This window comes from Pelobates fuscus, chromosome 1, assembly GCF_036172605.1.
Source record: "Pelobates fuscus isolate aPelFus1 chromosome 1, aPelFus1.pri, whole genome shotgun sequence".
NCBI classification, from domain to species: domain Eukaryota; kingdom Metazoa; phylum Chordata; class Amphibia; order Anura; family Pelobatidae; genus Pelobates; species Pelobates fuscus.
The window spans coordinates 306,404,616-306,426,257 of record NC_086317.1 but is presented as its reverse complement, the minus strand read 5'-3'; the positions used below and the strand labels follow the sequence as shown (position 1 = coordinate 306,426,257).

General features: G+C 43.6%; 1 protein-coding gene across 1 annotated transcript in view; it reads left to right on the top strand.

Annotated features, from left to right (window-relative positions):
• Window positions 1-4,427: 4,427 nt before the first annotated feature.
• Window positions 4,428-21,642, top strand: part of NCK2 (NCK adaptor protein 2) — an 89,236-nt gene continuing 72,021 nt past the window's right edge. The window contains exon 1 of the mRNA XM_063458231.1: window positions 4,428-4,554. The gene's annotated coding sequence lies outside the window, so the exon portion shown is untranslated. The remainder of the gene's footprint in view (window positions 4,555-21,642) is intronic.

The following is a 21,642-nucleotide window of genomic DNA, read 5'->3' as shown; positions in this document are numbered from 1 at the left end:
CACATACACTGTCTAAGTGTATTTTAATATTAATATATAATTATATATATTTATATCAAAATACACGTAGAATGATATTAATTAAATATATACATATTTATATATTATAATTATGTTATGTTACATATATAAATATGTTAAAAATGAAAAATAAACAATGAAGATATATATATATATATATATGTGTGTGTGTAATTGCGTTCTAACTGTATTTTGATATTATATATATATATATATATTATATCAAAATAAACTTAGAACAAAATAATATACATATCTATATCCATAAATATATATGTATATATCACTAAACCCCTATATATAAATTAAAATAATATATATATATTAATTCTACTTATATATTTATGTAATATTTTTACATTATTAGGTCATTTTTATTAATTACAATTTGTGGGACCTGCCTGACAACCCAGGCCGAAAGTCCAGAGAATTTAATTTGCTAGCACTATATTTAACTCTGTAACTTTCCAAGACACCATAAAACCTGTACATGGGGAGTACTGTTTTACTCGGGAGACTTCACTGAACACAAATATTAGTGTTTCAAAAGAGGTGAATTACGGTTGAACAGAGAAATAGTAAAATTCCAAGTTTTGTTTACGTTTTCTTTTGATCAAAACGTGTACATTTGGTCCTTAAGGGGTTAATCCCATTGTTTTTCTGCAAATCTATGTACTCAAAATTAACAGCTTAGTTGAAATGGTTACTCCAAGTCCCATGACTACTTCATTGATTTTAAGTAGTCATGGTGCTTGGAGTCTATATGCGCAGCTTTTAAATATAAAACTGTACCTACTGCAATATATTATATTGTTGTGTCCATGTCTGTGACTGGAGCTTTGGCTTGGAGCAGGCCATCCTTGAGTCGCAAGGGAAATAAAAAGATCTCCCTGTACGATGCCGTGCTTCCTCACTTTGAAGTCGGAGCATTGTGGTCTGTACCAATATAAGGTACAGACTTAGAGCAGCCTCGTGCCCCCTGGTGCTTCTTTGGGACTCAGAGTGCAGGAATCTGTATTATATTGGTGCGGATCAGGAAACTCTCTCACTGGACTGACAGGGATCCAGCACACACTCCACTGAACTACCAAGGAAGGTAAGCAGGTAGAACATACACACACAATTCAGCCACCACCCACACACACCACAAATCCCCACACCGTCCCTCATGCAGCTCTCACTTTCCTCCACAAACACTCAACTACCACAGTACTCACAGACAGGGCAATCTATAATATGAATAGGACCCGGGGCGAAGGATTTTCTTGGGCCCCCTGGGCCCTGCCACTCCCATCCCCAATTACGCCCAACCCCCAATCACACTGACAGACATACTGACACATACACACACACACATACAGACATAATAAAACATTCGCAAATACATACTGACAAACACATACACTGACACATAAATATATACTGGCAGACATATTGACACACACAGAGACACACATACATACACACACACACACACAGACATACTGACATACACACACAGACATATACACACACACACAGACATACTGACATATACACATACATACACACACAGACATACTCACACACACACAGATATACTGACAAACACACACACAGGCATACTGACACACACACAGACATACTGACACACACACAGACATACTGACAAACACACACACACACACACAGACATACTGACATACACACACAGACATACTCACACACAGACATCCTGACATACACACATACTGACATACACACACACACAGACATACTGACACACACACACAGACAGGCAGACATACTGACACACACACAGACAGACATACCGACATACACACACACAGACCGACATACACACACACATACTGACATACACACACACATAAACACACAAGACATACTGACATACACACACACAGACATACATACTGAAATACTCAGACATATTGACATACACACACACACACACAGACAGACATAATGACATACATTTAACCACCCTCCAGGTTCTTACCTTTTTCTAGAGGGTGGTTTCCCTGGGGTCCAGTGGCAGGCTAAGGCAGTTGGGAGTTTTGCTATGGAACTCCCCTCCTCCCTCCTGGCTCTGATCTCCGGTGGGAGGAAGTGACGCAGCACTCACTTCCTCCCAGCCGGCTGCCAAACAGGAAGGGGTGGGCCCCTGCTGACACATGCCCACCGTGTGGCCCTTTGTGCATGGGCCACCCCGGGGCCCTCTTTAGTGTGCGGGTTAGTGCGGCTCTGTGCAGCCGCACCGCCGGATCTATGGGGGCTGCTCAAATCACGGGGCAGCTGCTCTGGGGCCCCCCAGGAGCAATTGGGCCTGGGGCAGCTGCCCCGTTTGCCCCGTGTTAAAGACAGCCGTGCTCACAGAAATACATTCAAGGGCTCTAGGAGTGGGACCAAATTTGGCACCCTGACTAGGGCCTGGGCAGCCTTTACCCGGCTCTGAATCCACTCTCTTTATGCTCAACCCTTACTTTACTTCCCTTTTAATGCTGGGCATTGTCCAACAGAATGCTTCTCATAAATAAGCATTGGGAAAAAATATCTGTTCCAAGGCTGCTAATAAAAATGAGTGATTTTGAGATTGAGGAATTTGTATAAATAAAGCATACTTTAGGGGTGCATAAGTTCAATTGCCCTATAAGTATTAATTTGTGAGGAACAATCTAATTACCGTAAACACTACAACCTTCTGTTTTGGTGCTAGGAGTGCCCTGGCACCATCCCACTGTATCCCACCATCCCACACATCTAACTATATCACTACAGATTGACAATTTATTAAAGTCCCAATTAGTGCCTTCAGCAACTGCTTTGCTCTATCTACAGGGCGCTCACAAAGTTATTTGTAAAACCATTTTTGCATCCCACTGGGCACTTCACTACCCACTGCCAGGTTGTTCAACCAAGTAGGACCATGCAGGGCTGCAGTCATTAGCCAAAAGCACTCTCATCCAATAAGCATCATCTTAGCGCTCTCATCCAATAATTATCTGAGAGCTTGTCACGGTTTTCCCGTGCCATCCAGACAGCAAGGTGTAGCAGGGGGATTTGAACCTGGGACCTTCATGTCCTGGGCCTGCCATATTGCCTCTTAGCCACAGTGTAAGCTGCTCACCTCCCTTGCTCAGCAAGTATCCAGCCTGGCCCACACTGTTTTGGAGCTGCAGCATGACGTTCTGATCCTTAAAGGCACTGTACGCCCAACCAGGAGCCTGCTTATTCTTAGCCATTCGTTATCATGCCTGAAAGATTTGATGGTAGCCGCACGTCCTTCCAGTCCTTCAAGGTGGATTGTGAGGTGTTATTTTCCTGGGCCTGCTATGCTGCCTCTAAGCCACAGCAGATTCTGTTCTTTTGAGTAGTTCTATCCTTGTTATACCTGGCAATGTCTGCAGCACTGGGGGATGGACTTCTTCTGTGGCTATTCCCTGTGCTTCATCTGAGGCAGATTGCTTATCAACCGGGTATTTAAGCACTTCCTTGCCCTGAGAACTTTGTCAGTTCTTTGATCCTGGTGTATGTGTTCTGTTCCTGTGTTCTAGTCTCTTGAACGGCTTCTGTCTTCGTTTATCCTAACCTCTGGCATCCTTTGACTTCGGCTATCCCTAAACTATCCTTCTGCTTGTGACCTTGTCTGTACTGCGTATTGGAGCACCTTTCCTGCGCTCTCATCCAATAAACATAATCTTGGCGCTCTCATCCAATTGTAGATCGGGAAACTGCAGGAATATATGGATGCAGCGCTGACGCCCAGGGGACATAAATAAATTGTCCTACCCTTATTTAACAAACAGTTTCACACTTTGCATTGTGAGGGCTCCAGGGCACTCCATACATCATAACCACTGTAGCGATTCTGGTGCCTTCAAGTGTTCCTTTAATTGACTAAAGTTCGGTGTTTAGTGAATAACCGTGCCCAAACCGAATTTAAGCATTATTTTCTGTAACAAAAATGGAAACGATATGGCGGTAGGGGACAAGTTTGTTTTAACTCTCAAAACTGTTAGAGCACTTGATAGGCTGCAGACTGTCTCTCTCACAGCCGGGCTACATATTATTATTATTATTATTACACAATAACCAGCTGTGGTGGAGCCATGCTGCCGGTGAGAGGAGGACAGACAGCATACACAGTGACCGAGATCCCGCCCGGTGACTGTCTGCACACACAGAGAGCCCAGCGCTTTGACACGTGACCAGAAGGTCCCACGGGAGTTCCGCGGGCCGGAGTCGGACTCGAACTAGTTGGGAGGCGCGCGCGCGCACGGCTGTGGTAGCGGCGGCGGTGGTGAGCGGGCGCGCGCAGGCGGGAGGTGACGCTAGCTAGCTCGCGCTGGGTCGGTTGGCAGGCGCGAGGAGGAGGAGGAGAGAGAGGGGAGAGAGGTGGGCAGGGATCAGCGGGAAGGGAGCGAGGACACACAGAGAGAGAGAAAGGGGCTCATCCCGGGCCTGCGGACGGAGACAAGAACAAAAGAACAGGGAGTGCAGCTCGGCGGACAGGGTCTGTGTGAATAATAAGAGGTGAGGCGGCCTGTGTGATGGAGGGGGTGGGATGGGGCTCTGTGTCCGACTGGCTGCCATGTACCTGCCCCGGCATAGTCCGCTAACCGTGACCCCAGCTCTCCCCACACTGTGAGCATCCCCAGCCCGAGCTGCTCCCTCTCCTCACACAGAGTGACCCTGGGTGCACTCCTCGGGCTTGTTTTGTGTTTATACCCCCATTAACACTAATGTGCTGACCACCTCTTGTGTGCAAACTCCGTGTGGTGCATGCAGACCCCTCCCCTCTTCATTCTCATGTGTACAGACCCCATTACCATGTGTACACACTCCTTATATAGCATACAAACCCCATTACCATGTGTACACACTCCTTATATAGCATACAAACCCCATTACCATGTGTACACACTCCTTATATAGCATACAAACCCCATTACCATGTGTACACACTCCTTATATAGCACGCAGACCCCATTACCATGTGTACACACTCCTTATATAGCACGCAGACCCCATTACCATGTGTACACACTCCTTATATAGCATACAAACCCCATTACCATGTGTACACACTCTTCCTTTGCTTCAGGTGTATACAGCCCCCCTTGTGTGCTGATTCCTTCCTATGCAGAGCCCTCCATGCTCCTGTCTGCTAACTCATCCTCCTATATACTGCTCACCCCTTCTTCTTCTTGTGTACAACACACATTTGTTCTTGTGTGCAGGTCCCCTTCACTATCTTCAACTCTCCCAGTAAGGGTTATCTCCATTATGGCTTGTCCTCATGTGACATGCCAGGCACTCAGTGTGTATAATACAAGCATTATGTTGCTAAAGGCAATCCTTTGCCAGTTATGTCTACATTTATTTTTTGTGTTTTTGGAGAAATTATTGCGTTAAGTTTGGTGTGTGATTTGTGAGTCTGGAAAACCGATAGGACTGACATTTAATGGTCTAATCCAAATTTATCAATACTGATTAGACTGACTAAGCATTAATATAATACATTACATGGTGGTTATATGATTATATCAAATTTATGGATTCCTTTTTTAATGTGTGTGTGTGTGTGTGTGTATATATATCTCCTCCTACTCAAATATGAACTTACTGGTAATGTAATGCTTCTAGTTTAAAAAGTAGCTTGTATTTGATGGATACCTCAGATGCCCTCTAGTGGCCCACATTGTCCTAGGATGGAAAAGCATCTCTTGCCCTAGACCACCTGTTTTGCATTGGACTATATTTACTTAGCAGAGAAGTAATTCTAATAAAAGAAGAGTGCTGTCAATTCAGCAGATCCTGGAAAATCACATTTTGTTTTCAAAGCTTCATGTTGTATTCCTTTGGGTTATTATTAGTGTAATATATGTTTTATTTTTATTTGGCATAATGTGCGTATCAGGAACCTTTCTTGACTTTTTCATAGAAAATCCTTTTATGTGTTGTAATTTGAAATGATTAATATGACACAAAGCAGATGAATTGTACATGTAATAAGTAATGTCCACTGTATTTATATTAAGTTTTTTGTAAACATCTAAAAACCTAATGAAAGTCTTGCAGTACATAATATAATCAGAATAAAAGAGATAAAAGAGCAGAAACAAAATATACAAAATTACCCCTATAGCAAACTATTTACTATATGCCTAGTTACCTAACTCAAAAATAAAAACAGATGGTCTCTCTATTCTGACTTTATTACTGTATAGAGCCGTTATGAGACCATTCTTTATTATCACTTGTACAAAGCTAATATAGGCTTCACCATAAATAATTGGTTGGGACTATGTAAATATGCAAAAATGCATGAATAACCCCTGTCCTGTCATCCGTCCCTTTTTCTTCCTAAATACAGAGGAGTAAGTATTAAACCATGGCTATACAATGTGGGGGAACGCTGAGAAGGGATGTAGGAAGGACATTTTCTTTATTTAAGCATTCTAAGCTTGATCCGTATAACTTAAACTCTGACTGATATATATATTGTATGCCGTATGTCCTTTGTAATCCTATACAAAGATCGGGGATCCAGTTCTGCATATGAATAAAAGGAGAAAACCAAGTATATCAGTGACCAAAGGAAGGTCTTTAATTGTAATACCTCAGAAATATATACCTATAGTTTACACTCTATACCTGTCACAATGGTGAAAAATCCTGGGACCTATGTAATCCCAAAGTATGATAGCGATTTTAAGAAGATATTCCCCTTTCTCGTACTCAATACCCCAGTCACCAGGAAAATAGCACCTGGGACCTACAATGCCCTAAATTGGATATACGGGTAATAAAAAAATGCCTATATCACATGATCAATATCTCAATTAGAAAAGTGAGACCTGGGACCTACATTAACTTCATAGGACTGTTATAAGGAGAATATACTTACAGTTGTGCTCAAGGTTTGCATACCCTTGGAGAATTGGTAATATATGTACCTGTTTAAAAGAAAGCATGAGTGGGCAGGCAAAACAAATCTTTTTTTTTTCTTCTTATGGGATTCATATTGAACTGTAGGTTATAACAGAATGGCACAATCCTAAAACAAAACATGGCAACAAAAAATAAAAATGAAATGACTCCTGATCAAAAGTCTGCATATCCCTAGTTCTTATTACTGTGTAATTCCTCCAGGTCATGCAAAGTCTTTGGTTGTCTTGCATGTATCGCACGTTTGAGATCTCCCCAGAGTGGCTCGATGGTATTCAGGTCAGGAGACTGTGATGGTCACTCCAGAACCTTCAAATTTTTCTGCTTTTACCACTGGAGGGTCAATTTGGCCTTGTGCTTAGGGACATTGTCATGCTGGAAAGCCAAGGGCAGCCTTCATGCAGTAGAATGTGTATTTTCTGATACCATGTTGCATTCATCAGGTAAGCTTCAGTTTGTCAGTGACTTTGTGTGCATGTGCCTGCTTGTGAGCGAGCTTGTATGTTTGTCTGTCGGTGCACTTGTTTGTATTGAGCGTGTGTATATATATATATATCTCATGTAGTGTGTGTGTGTGAGGGAGGGGGGGTCTGTGATTGTATGTGCATGTGTGTTTGTGTATATCTGCGATTATGTATGTAATTGTGTGTGAATGTATGTGATTGTATGTATGTTACTATCTGTATAGGTCTGTAACTGTATGTGTGTGTGTATTTATAATTGTGTGTGTATAGGTACGGGATTGTATGTGTGTGGGTCTGTGATTGTATGTGCATGTCTGTGTGTACACATCTGTGATTGTGTGTGTATAGGTCTGCGATTGTATGTGTTTTTGTGATTATCTGTGTATAGTTTTGTGATTGTGTGTGTATGTCTGTGGTTATGTGTGCATATGCATTTACATGTGTATATGTTTAGTAGATAGCTCCCTAATTTGGTATCCTTAAATATGGCAATCCCACATAAGGGGATTATCTACTAAACAATTGAAATATCAAAATTAAGAAAAAGGGGTTTTGAAGTTTTATTACATTCATTATATTATCGATTTTATGTGTGGCCCAAGGCAATTCCTCTGCGTTCAATGCGGCCAAGGGACGCTAAAAGGTTTGACACCCATGCTATAAAGGGTAATTTTGTATATATTTGTTTATTCTTCTTGTTTGCTTTATATCTGGTAACATTAGTATCTACTGTAATAATTTTATTACGTTTTTAGGTTCTATTAATATAGGATTACTCACTGTGATAGTATTTGTAAGGGTTAAGCCCTATGCCAGTCCTAGTGCTGGTGTGGATTCTAGGGCACTGATTATTATTAGTTCTACTTAGTGTATATATTTTGTAATCACATTGACCATGTTATTTTAAAAAAAAACATTTTTTTAATGATCTTACCCATTTTCTTTTCTCATTCATGGAATCAGTTGTTGTGGCTGCAATTTCTTATCTCTTTACAACAGCAGGTGGCTGATCTGTCTTGAGATTGCAGCACAATGTTTTAGTGACAAGTGCATCATAGAATCAATGGGTAAAACACCAAAGAGGTTGTTGCTTCTTGGTAACTTTGTATTAACACATCATGTGGCTATATTAAAATTAAATGTTTTTTTTGTTTGTTTGTTTGAAAATTCAAAAGAATATAGTCTTTAGACTGGCAAATTCACACATATTTTGAAGGAAGAAAACCCAAATATTTTTACTAATTTAAAAAAAATATATAGTACATAACTAAAAGAATATGGACAACAGCTTGCCAAGAACTGAGTAATTCGGGCATTAATAGAGAATTAACCCCACATTGGTGTTAAATCCACTACTCTAGGAAAACTTTACACTAAGAGTGTAAAATCTACATGGACTGGATGTGGTCTCCTGCGTTCACATATCAGGCCCACTGAAGTAAAGTACAGTGAAACTTAGTTCCACTCTTCCCACATCAGCATCTGACTGTCACGTGCTCACTTGGCCTCTGTGCTAGCACCTATGCAGCAGAGGAACTACAATTCCCTGTCTCCTTGGTGCCTAAAGCAGGATAACTAAGCTCTGTCTCTCTCTGCTCTGTTGTGCCCTGTGTCTTCTGCATGGCACTAGGATATAAGTGATGTAGTATTCCAGGTCTCTCTCATTTCCCCACTCACTGTTTCAGAATGGATCAGAGATTGAAAGAACTGAGTAGGCTATTAATTGTAGATTCTCACTCCTATCCATTATACCTCCGTGAATAAAAAAGAGGTCTAGGAAATAAAGCGGGATTTAATAAATATGAGGCTAAAGCATAAGGGGTTTGGAAAAAGACAGGACAGATGCAGAAAGAGATACCTAAAAAGGGAGGCCAGTAAAAAGCAAAAAAGACGTAAGAGACACAAGGAGTAAAACAAAGAGAGGCTCATAAACTTTGAGGAACTCTCACTTCCCAGCATTTTGACCGACCGTGCACATAGTCCTATGCTCAAAACAGTTCCAAGGAAATCCGTGCGAACAGTCGGTTAAGTTTGGTAGTCTTTTACAGGTTTCCCTGCAGGGCCCATAGTCTGTAGGCAGAAGGCTGGCAAACTCTGGTAAAAATAGGAGTTTGCAACAGGGCTATATTACCAAACTGCTACCACAATGTTTGAAGAACTGTATTGTCTAATATGTAATCATAAAGTGTACTTCACTCGAAACCTGAAAAGTTGCAAATTTTTATTTTTTCCCTCCTTGACAACCTCATTTCAAATTGTGTGTACAGTGCATGCCACACATAAAACTTTAATAATAATGGTGTTTTAAGGAGGTACATATTGGGAGTAATAACTAATCATGTGTTGATACACTTTTTTTAGAGCAGTGTTACTTACAGTATCTCACAAAAGTGAGTACACCCCTCACATTTTTGTAAATATTTTATTATATCTTTTCATGTGACAACACTGAAAAAATGACAGTCTGCTACAACATTAAGTAGTAAGTGTTCATCCTGTATAACAGTGGAAATTTGCTGTCCCCTCAAAATAACTCAACACACAGCTATAAATGTCTAAACCAGCGGTTCCCAAACTGTGTGCCGCAAGTTTTTTTCCCGGTGCTATGATGATAGCACCATGAACTGTGCTCTCCCCTCCAAATCTTGCGAGAGTGAACTCTAGCAGCTCCTGAGGCTGCTAGAGTTCACTCTCTCCACTGGGACTAGGAGAGATTGCAGGAAATGCCCCCCCTCCCAGGCAAAGGTAAGCAGGGAGGGGGATGATATCATTTTTATATTTAAAAAAAAAAAAAAAAAGTTAAGTATATATTTATTAATTTGCCCTCGTACCCCCACAGACCCCATACACACACATTATCCCACATAAACACACAATTATACACACAACTACCCCCCATACACACACTGTATCTCACACACATATTGCACCCCTCAGACACACACACTACAGCCCCTATCCCTGCAGACCCCAGATAAGTTGTCAAACTGTTCTTAAACAGTATGACTACTTACCCTGGGAGGGCGCTACTGGCACCATAACCACTACATCATAACCACTACAACGTAGTGTGGCTGGATTGTTTCTTTAAATAATCTACCAGTGCCACTCCCAAAGATTAGGGGCCCAGTATATGCCGCAGCACTGTACATATATAGAACCTAGAAAATTGTTTTTGAAAAATATTGAAATTTTAAGGGCGCCTTGTACCTAAAAAGTTTAGGAACCACTGGTCTAAACCGTTGGCAACAAAAGTGAGTACACCCCTAAGTGAAAATGTCCAAATTGGGCCCAATTAGACATTTTTCCTCCCCGATGTCATGTGACTCGTTAGTGTTACAAGGTCTCCGGTGTGAATAGGGAGCAGGTGTGTTAAATTTGGTGTTATCGCTCTCACACACTCTCATACTAGTCACTGGAAGTTCAACATGGCACCTCATGGCAAAGAACTCTCTGGGGATCTGAAAAAAAATAATTGTTGTTCTACATAAAGATCGCCTAGGCTATAAGAAGATTGACAAGACCCTGAAACTTAGCTACAGCACCGTGGGCAAAACCATACAGCAGTTTCACAGGACAGGTTCCACTCAGAACAGGGCTCACCATGGTTGACCAAAGAAGTTAAGTGCACGTGCTGCTCAGCGTCCTATCCAGAGGTTGTCTTTGAGAAATTGACATATGTGTGCTGCCAGCATTACGGCAGAGGTTGAAGGGGGGGGGCCTCAGTCTGTCAATGCTCAGTCCATAACCTGCACACTGCATCAAACTGGTCTGCATGGCTGTCGTCCCAGAAGGAAACTTCTTCTAAAGATGATACACAAGAAAGCCCACAAACAGTTTGCTGAAGACAATCAGACTAAGGACATGGATTACTGGAACCATGTCCTGTGATCCAATGAGACCAAGATAAACCTATTTGGTTCAGATGTTGTCAAGTGTGTGTGGAGGCAACCAGGTGAGGATTACAAAGATAAGTGTGTCTTGCCTACAGTCAAGCATGGTGGTGGGAGTATCATGGTCTGGGCCTGCATGGGTGCTGCCAGCACTGGGGAGCTACAGTTCATTAAAGGACCACTCTAGTGCCAGGAAAGCATACTCGTTTTCCTGGCACTAGAGTGCCCTCCCGCCCGGCTCTGGAAAGGGGAAAGGGGTTAAATCTTACCTTTTTCCAGCGCTGGGCGGAGAGATCTCCTCCTGCTCTCCTCCTCCGATCCTCCTCTTCTCCTCCCCGTCGGCTGAATGCGCACGCGCGGCAAGAGCTGCGCGCGCATTCAGCCGGTCACATAGGAAAGCATTCACAATGCTTTCCTATGGACGCTGGCGTGCTCTCACTGTGAAAATCACAGTGAGAAGCACGCAAGCGCCTCTAGCGGCTGTCAATGAGACAGCCACTAGAGGACATAGGGGGAAGGCTTAACCCATTCATAAACATAGCAGTTTCTCTGAAACTGCTATGTTTATGAAAAAATGGGTTAACCCTAGAAGGACCTGGCACCCAGACCACCTCATTAAGCTGAAGTGGTCTGGGTGCCTAGAGTGGTCCTTTAACCCCTTAAGGACCAAACTTCTGGAATAAAAGGGAATCATGACGTGTCACACACGTCATGTGTCCTTAAGGGGTTAAAGGGAACCATGAATGCCAACATGTACTGTGACAAACTGAAGCAGAGCATGATCCCCTCACTTCGGAGACTGGGCAGCAGGGCAGTATTCCAACATGATAATGACCCCAAACACACCTCCACGACGACCACTGCCTTGCTAAAGAAGCTGATGGTAAAGGTAAGGGACTGGCCCAGCATGTCTCCAGACCTAAACCCTATTGAGCATCTGTGGGGCATCCTCAAACGGAAGGTGGGGGAGCGCAAGGTCCCTAACATCCACCAGCTCCATGATGTCGTCATGGAGGAGTGGAAGAGGATTCCAGTGGCATCCTGTGAAGCTCTGGTGAACTTCATGCCCATGCGGCTAAGGCAGTGCTGGAAAATAATGGTGGCCACACAAAATATTGACACTTTGGGCCCAATTTGGACATTTCCACTTACTGGTGTACTCACTTTTGTTGCCAAAAGTTTAGACATTAATAGCTGTGTGCGGAGTTATTTTGAGGGGACAGCAAATTTATACTGTTATAAAGGCTGTACACTTACTACTTTACATTGTAGCAGAGTGTCATTTCTTCAGTGTTGTCACATGAAAAGATATAATAAAATGTTTAAAAAAAACGGGAGGGGTGTACTCAATTTTGTGAGATACTGTAACTTTATTGTTGCAATGGGCCAAATTCACAAACACAGAATTAGCTTGATAGCTCATTCCTCAATTGAAAACTGATCACAATGACCCTACCTATTTGAGTGTTACATAATTCACATAAAAATCATTTGAAAATTCCATGATTGAACTTCTACAATCAAAGGAATCTTCTCTGTACTGGGAAATGCAGCTACAGTAAATAACATATAGTGGCATTAGCTCGGTTCACGGTGTTATATGTACCTTTTCCTAGGTATACAAACCAGTGCCATAGAGTGAAGTACCTAGTTAAAGGTACTATATAGTCTACATATAAAAGCAAGAAAGACCGGTCCCCCAGCCTTTCTTCTTGCTTTTATATGTACTTTCAAATATAAAAAATAATTTTCGATGCTTTTTTATATTAGAAACTTACCTCCGTTCCAGCACCGAGCTCCCAGCCATGCCGCACCCCCTTTTTCGTCAAAATGACGAAATCGCGGGGCCCAATAGGACGCTTCTCTCAGAGAGAAGCGTCATTGCTCCCTTGTGCGCATGCGCGACTTCGCCACACATGGGCACAGACTTCAGAGGGCGGCATTCATGTCGCCCTCTGAAGTCCTGAGCGCACTACCGCGCATGCACGCGGTGTGCGTGGCCGCGAGCTGAGCTGACTGACAGCTCAGCTCGCAGTCTTTGCCCGGCCCCCTCCTCTGCTGACAGGCTGGAGAGAGAAGGCGCGCCTTCTCTCTCCTGCACACGTCAGACGTATCTTAATACGTCTGATGTGTACAGGGCCTCTTTAGGGCCCTGCATGATAGGAAGTCCCTCTGGTGGCCGTCTGAGTGACGGCCACTAGAGGTATTCCTATCAATCAATGTAAACACTGTATTTTCTCTGAAAATGCAGTGTTTACATTAGATTGCCTGCAGGGAGCTATAGATCTCACCTGAACAAATACATTAAGCTGTAGTTGTTCAGGTGACTATAGTGTCCCTTTAATGATACCTATAGTGTTGCAGTGATTATTCAAACTATTTCAATAAACAGTTACTAAATATAATTACTCAAGTGAGTTGAGTAACTGACCATATTAAAAGTAATAATGTGGGTGTGCAAAGTCTAAATGTTTAAGTTTTGCGATTGAGTGACTTTAATAACTCTTTGTAAAATTATTGTCATGTCCTGTTAGCATGAACATGTGCAATGTCTCATCATTGGGTCTGGTATGCATGCACAGTATTTCAGGATAATTAATTATTTTATAGATAATTCAAATGTTGAACCCCTTAAAGGGAAACTCCAGTGCCAGAAAAACGATCTGTTTTTCTGGCACTGGAGGGTCCCTCTCCCTCCCACCCACCAATCCCCGGTTACTGAAGGGGTAAAAACCCCTTCAGTCACTTACCTGGGACAGCGGCGATGTCCCTCGCCGCTGTCTCCGCCTCCGCGACGCTCCTCCTAGTGATTACGTCGGCCGGTGGGCGAGACTAATCTCGCTCACCGGCCGAGGAGACCTAATGCGCATGCGCGGAAATGCCGCGCATGCGCATTACGTCTCCCCATAGGAAAGCATTGAAAAATCATTTCAATGCTTTCCTATGGGGTTTTGAGCGACGCTGGAGGTCCTCACACAGCGTGAGGAGGTCCTCACACAGCGTGAGGACGTCCAGCGACGCTCTAGCACAGGAAACCTGTGCTAGAAACAAGGAAGTGACCTCTAGTGGCTGTCTAATAGACAGCCACTAGAGGTGGAGTTAACCCTGCAATGTAAATATTGCAGTTTATGAAAAACTGCAATAATTACAGTTGCAGGGTTAAGGGTAGTGGGAGTTGGCACCCAGACCACTCCAATGAGCAGAAGTGGTCTGGGTGCCTGGAGTGTCCCTTTAAGGATGGAGGAAATTGTCCAAGTTCTGAACCAAAAAAAAAACAAAAAACCTAGAATTTGAGCTATATGTCTGTTGAACCATAATTTACCTATTTCATATTAAGTGCACCCACACTTTGTTCAGAATAAATAGGTCTTTCAGTTCACATCAAATATTTATATATGGACACAATTGAATATGAATAAAATCTAAAGTATTTTAACTGTGAATAAAATGGGCATTGGGGGCACACCCAGAACATGCATTTCTAAGCAGTTGTATAGACTAAATTATACACACAAAAACACTGTTAAATGAACAGTGAACACAGACAAAATTACTGTTTTTGAAGTTTTATAAGGCTACTTAAAATCTATCTTGGCAAACAAGAATGGGGTTTCTGTTACGCCATATGGCCATATTGTGTTAATTCCACCACTACGTCACAATACCACAATATTGGTGGGTCGTACACTAATTTTAACATGGGAGATTTACATAATAACTTTCAGTACTGACTTCTTAAACAGCTTCCATAGACAGCTCAGTTTATGCTTTCCTTTGGTCACTTCCAAAGGGGTACCTTTAGTACAGGGCTTGACAAATTTGCTTTTGGAATCTAGGAGCCAGCTAGAAAAGTTAAAAACCAGAGAAATCAATGCAAAAAAAATAAAAATTTTAAAGGGACACTATAGTCACCAGAACCATTACATCTTAATGCAGTTGTTCTGAAGTCTATATCCTGTCCCTGAATGCTTTTCACTGTAAACACTGACTTTTCAGACAAAAGGCAGTGTTTACATAGCTGCCTGGTAACATCTCTAGTGACAGTCACTCAGACGGCCTCTAGAGATGCTTCCTGGGTCAGTGCTTCACAATGTGCAGCACCTACGTTAATGTTCCACATAGAGATGCATTGATTCAATGCACCTCTATGAGAAGTTAAATTGGTGCAGTGGCATTTTGCCGTGCATGCGCAATAGTCTTCCAATACTTTCCTATGGGGAAGCATTGGATTGGCTGAGATCGTCAAGATTGATCTCAGCCATGGATGTGGGGCCAGCCGCAGCGTCATCAGCATGGCGTGGGAAAAAAAGATGAGTAAAAACACTCAGACATACAGACACACAAAGTCACACTCACAGACATACAAACAAACACACTTACAAGTAATTACTTTATTTAAATCTACCCAGCCTCCTTTCTCTCAGGAGTGCTGTAGTGGATAGGCTTTCCCTGGGGTCCAGTGGGGCTGCTGTCATCTCCCTGCTCTGCTTTCTTTCACGCACTGTTTAGTGAGCCGGGGGCTGGAGTGATGTCATAACCCGGCATCACTACAAGTCGTGCGAGGGAGCAGAGCGATTAAAGCTCCCTCTCCGCGGCATTAAATCATCCATCTTCCCACCTCCCTCTGCTCTCCATTACCCGGCCTCCCCCTCTGTCAGCTGTCCGCCTCACTCAGCTCTCCATAGGCTGGCCTCCCCCCTCACTCAGCAATAAATTAGCCGGCGGGCCCAACTCCCTCTGTCAGCCACCCGCCTCCCTCTCACAGCTCTCCATGTGCCGGACTCCCTCTCTTACTTCTCAATGAGCTGGCCGCCCGCCTCCCTCAGTCAGCAGCCTGCCTCAGCCCTCGATGATCCGGCTGCTCTCATGGAGCTGGTCACCTCGGGGGCTAAACAGGCTCACAAATCCCAGGTGCCAGGACAAATTTCCTGTTCGCCATGGCAACCTGGCGCCTAGGATTTGTCGAGCCCTGCTTTAGTGGATAGGTGGGGTACTGTGAATGTCAATAATATAGCAAACCATGAAAGCGCTCCAGGGTCTTGTTAAAGTTTTTGAAAATAACACAACTTTTATTGTAGCTTCTTAAAAAGTCAACATTTCACTTTGCATGCACCAAGGAGATCCAAGCAGCAGCGGATATATGGGAGGCTTGTACCAAAGTGTCCATGTGTGTAACGCTACAGGAACAATGCTACAAAACATTATTTAGGCTGTACACAACGCCAGTTAAGCAATGTCACATGAAACTGAGTCCCACTGATACCTGCTGACACCTTTGCGGTGATAAGGAATATACACATATACACATGTGGTGGCAATGCCCAAGAGTGAGGGAATTCTGGGGAAAAGTGGTAGACCCATGGGGTTGCTTTCTCTCCAGACCCACCAATGGTCTTAACAGGCATGAACAAAAATTATTGAACATGATTTACCTAGCAATGCGAAGGACATTGACACAAACATGGGAGAGCCCTGAGTTGCCACATATATCCATAGTAATAGCAAAAATCAGGGACAACTACAAGTTAACAGCACAAGTCTGCAATACCACCGCAACTTTTAACAATGTATGGGAGCTATGGGAACAATATGAGGAATTACCTGTTTGACACACTGGAGAAAACATGGTGATCCTCACACCCACACCAATCCCCAGTCTCTACCAAAGAAAGAGTGGAGACACAACCCCTCCGTTTTCATAGAGCAAGTTTTTCATTGTTTATTTTCTAATTTTTATTAATACAAAAAGTTTGACAGACTGTGAACAAGCCAATCACCATTGTACGACGTACTGCATGTATTAAATACATATTTTTTTCCTTTCTGTATCATATCTACAACATTGCATATACCGTGACGTGGCTTTTGCACAAGCCTTCTAATTTGTTCTGTCACAGTCTATGCCAGTGCAAAAAAAAAGAAAAGTCAACATTTTAGTCTCAATACAAAACTTTTATCTGGGCAGAGCATTGCAGATAAAACATTGTACAAAACATGCTTCCCATACTCTGGAACTCCTCCCGTTTGTTTGTGATGCAATTGGTACTCATGGTAAAAGCTGGAATGCACGGGGTCATGTGCAACAAAAATGTGAGTCAGTAAGCCTGAAAGTGTAATTGTGGGACTATGTTGCTATTTATGGGTGCCACATAATTGAAAAAAACATTGGTATTCAGGAGGAACAGAGTTGCATGTAATCAAATATTACATATAGATAGTAGGGTTTATTTCCCTCCTACAGCAAGATTGCATAGAAAATTAACCTCAAAATATACTGAGATTTGTAGCATTTTTGTCTATAGCCAGAAAGTTCCTGCACAGCTTGCGACAAGCACAGCTGTTCTAAAAGCTTTCCAATTGGATACAATATAAACAAGTGAGTCTGTTTATTTTACAGTGTCTCACATGCTAGATGGTCTCTCTGGGGTTTATTTACCCTGCCTTTTTATGCATTACACAGACCATAAATTAAATAAAGACGACATCCATTATTGAATGTCCTGTTTGGAAAAATGTCCTGGATGGTTGGGGGAAAAAAACGCAAGTTCTGGTAACCTTTTACTTCTTATGGAGTTACTAAACATCTGATCAGAATTCTGAATAGATTTCCAAGCAGTAGTTACATAAGTTTATTACTACAGCTTTTATTATCTTGTGTATATATTTTCTTTTTAAAAAAACATGTTCAGGGGGGCGGAGCCGAACGCCACGAGGAATGGCCGCTTAATCTATCAGTTCCTCCACGGGCGGACAAAACAAGCGGCTCCTGCCCGACACAAACGGCAGATAACCTGACCACAAGTGAGAGATCACCCTATGAACGATGTCGCAACACAAACCCAAGCAGAAGAACGATAAGGCTACGTTCTTCACGGCGAAAAAACAAGCGAAAACGCAGCACCGGCAAGAAGGCCTGGAGGAAGATGGCGACCAAGACTCAGAGGGAAGCCGAGACGCCTTTGCCCATTCCCACGGCCCTAAGAGGTACGAAACCCAGCTGACGGAATCTAGGCTCCAAACAATGCTGGATGCACAATCAGCACAACTGATAGCCCAATTCCAAACCTCCATTGCAGGCATACAAAAAGACATCCAAGATGTCACCTCCAGAACAACAGCCCTGGAGGGAAAATCGGAGGAGCAGGCCGCAGCACACGACTCACTGTCTGCGCGGCTATAACATATGGAATCTCGGCTGGTCATGCATGAAACAAAACTTACCGACCTTGAAGACCGTTCCCGTCGGAACAATCTGCGATTGAGGGGGATTCCAGAAACAGTGCCCATAAGCGACCTGCAAGTATACGCGGCAGATCTGTTCCACAACCTGTGCCCAGATATCCCAGGTGCAATGTTCCTGCTAGACAGAATACACAGGGTGGCGAAAGCCAGAACAGCACCGCCAACAGCGCCCAGAGATGTGTTACTGAGAGCCCATTACCATCACATAAAAGAAGAAATACTGAAGGCCAGCCGCAACACCAACAACATGGCTGAAAAATTCAGGAGCATTCAAATTTTCGCGGACGTGTCTCCTGCGACATTGGCACAAAGGAGAGGGTTTGCAGCGATAACGGGGGCACTGAGGAGCCAGCAGATTTCATACCGCTGGGGCTTCCCCACCAAATTGCTAGTGACCAGGAACGGGCAAACCACAGTCGTCTACACCCCAGAAGATGGACTCCAACTCCTACAGGAATAGGATATACCCCTGTTGGGGTCTTCCTCCTCACCTCACAGACCAACGACGGGCGCACCGCAAGGAAGGAGGCCAAAGGTGCACTAACACGCGAGCCCTACAATAACTCCCATGGAATACCTCGTGGCAAATAGGACCACAGCTGACCTACAAAAATGACGCCCTGGACACCCGGCGTCAACCGTCATGAACCTGGGATGTACTACAATCCTCCACGCCTGCCCCCGCTGAGGTGTGACACCCGCTTCGCCTATCCACACCGGACGGCCCGAGATCAACAGCCTACATCAATGTGCATCTCACAAGCCGAGGATCGCTCAACCGACAACCTCACAGTGCTAACTAAGCGAGCTGTACAGGACGCCCATGTACCACGGATTCGCAACAAACCTATTACCTGATAATCTACTATCTGGAACTTAAGGTACAGGGCGATACTGTCTTGCTGGGTGGACTCTAACAGGCGTGGAGGGTAGGAAGGGTGTGAGTTTCCCACATGGCCTGTATAGCGGCTGAATACCCACCTCACCCCTATATCCCATAGACACTATCACCTTACAGAGGTTGGATATGGTCACTCCATGCTAATGAGGAAACACTCCGTGGGGGCCACCACAGCGTAGCGGACAATTGTTCAATAATCCGCACAGTATGTGACTTAATGTAGGATATGTTTAATGTGCTTATCTGCTGTTCACAATCCGTTGATTGCATTGTATATTGAAAAATGTGTCGGGCAGGACGAATCTAAATGTTATGGATTCTTAATGTTATAGATGCTCATTGTTCCGCCCGTGTCGAGTGCAGCTACCTGAGCCGCTGCACTTAAACCCCGAGAGACCGGGCGCTTCACTCGGCACGACCGGATCCAACATTAACCCGCCGACTGGCAGAATCGGTTACCCTATCGGGTATAACCGACGTCCCACCTCACTGACCCCACATATCATTCCCCCCCCTTAATTCCTTACCCCCCCTGCCCTTCCCCAGTACACACATAGCACCTCGCCAGAGGAGACACGACCCGCATAAGCTACACCCAAGGGCACCGAGACACCAGCTGCAATGAAAATTATTTCATATAATGTCAAAGGGCTAAATACACCGGCAAAACGCCATGCACTTTACAGGGAGGCCAAACAATTACAGGGTGATGTATTGTGTCTCCAGGAGACACATTTTAGGCACACCGATCCACACAGACTACAAGTTCGTCACTACCCCTACCAATTCCACGCCACGGCACAATCTAAATCTAAAGGTGTGGCGACTCTTTAGCACTCACTTATCCTTCTCCCTGATCAAGAAGGTGGCGGATGCAGAAGGCAGGTACCTAATAATTGTGGCCAAGATCAATGACCAGGTATACACTATAGCTAACCTATACCCCAAATGAGAAACAAACACAATTTCTAGCTCTTGTTCTAGACAAAATCGACAGAGTACGGGAAGGGATTCTACTAATTGGAGGTGACTTCAATTGCGTGCAAGACCACACATTAGATTCCACCTTCAGCAAAACACCCACGAGGATAGCTCAGCTCAAGAGAGAAGCAAAACGTTTAACCACTATACTCACTAAGCATAACCTATATGACGTATGGAGAACCATATACCCTTCAGGTTCTCAATATTCTTACCTTTCAGCAGTGCATAACTGCTACACGAGGATTGACAGATTCTATGTAGGGGGTCCACACTTTGACCGAGTACAGAACTGCGATATAGGTGACATGACGTGGTCAGACCATGCCCCCATAACCCTGACATTAAAAAATAATTTTGCCTTCAAACACAAACCCCCATGGAGATTAAACGAAACACTACTGCGTAATCCCTCCTTTGTCAACTATGTGACTGACCAGCTGACGCAATACTTTACCACTAACGACACCCCTGATATGCCAGGGCACACATTATGGCTCGCACACAAGGCTGTAGTGAGAGGCCTGTTTATCAAACAAGCATCATACCTTAAACGAAAGTCAGATAGGCAGATGCGGGACTGGGAGGTGACCCTGAAAGACCTTAACAAGGTCAACACACAGGGGCCGTCAGACCGCACAAAGACAGAAATCACACTCCTCCAAACGAAAATAAGAGAAGCACATATAAAGAAAACTAGCCTACTCATGCACAAACTCAAGCAGGTACAATACACACAAGGAAACAAAGCGGGGAAAATACTGACTAATACACTAAAAAGCGCACAAGCAAAAATCTAGAATCCCATACATTATGGACGATCTTAACAACAAAATCATATCACCAATAGACATAGGGAACACGTTTGCTAAATTCTACAGTTCCCTTTACAATCTTTCAGAAGATGCCTCACTACACCACGCTACAGTGGAAGAGGCCGCGGAATACCTGGCACAAATACAAACCACGGCATTAACAGAAACACAAAAGAAGGCACTGGCAAGCCCCATAGATAGGAAGGAAATAGAACGCGCAATTGCTCAAATGCCAGCCCACAAGTCGCCGGGCCCGGACGGATTACCCAACGGCTACTATAAAACATTCCGCAAACTCCTGATCCCGCATCTCCAATCACTATTTAATGCCGCAAACCACAACACACAATTGCCCCAAGCAATGCTGGGATCCA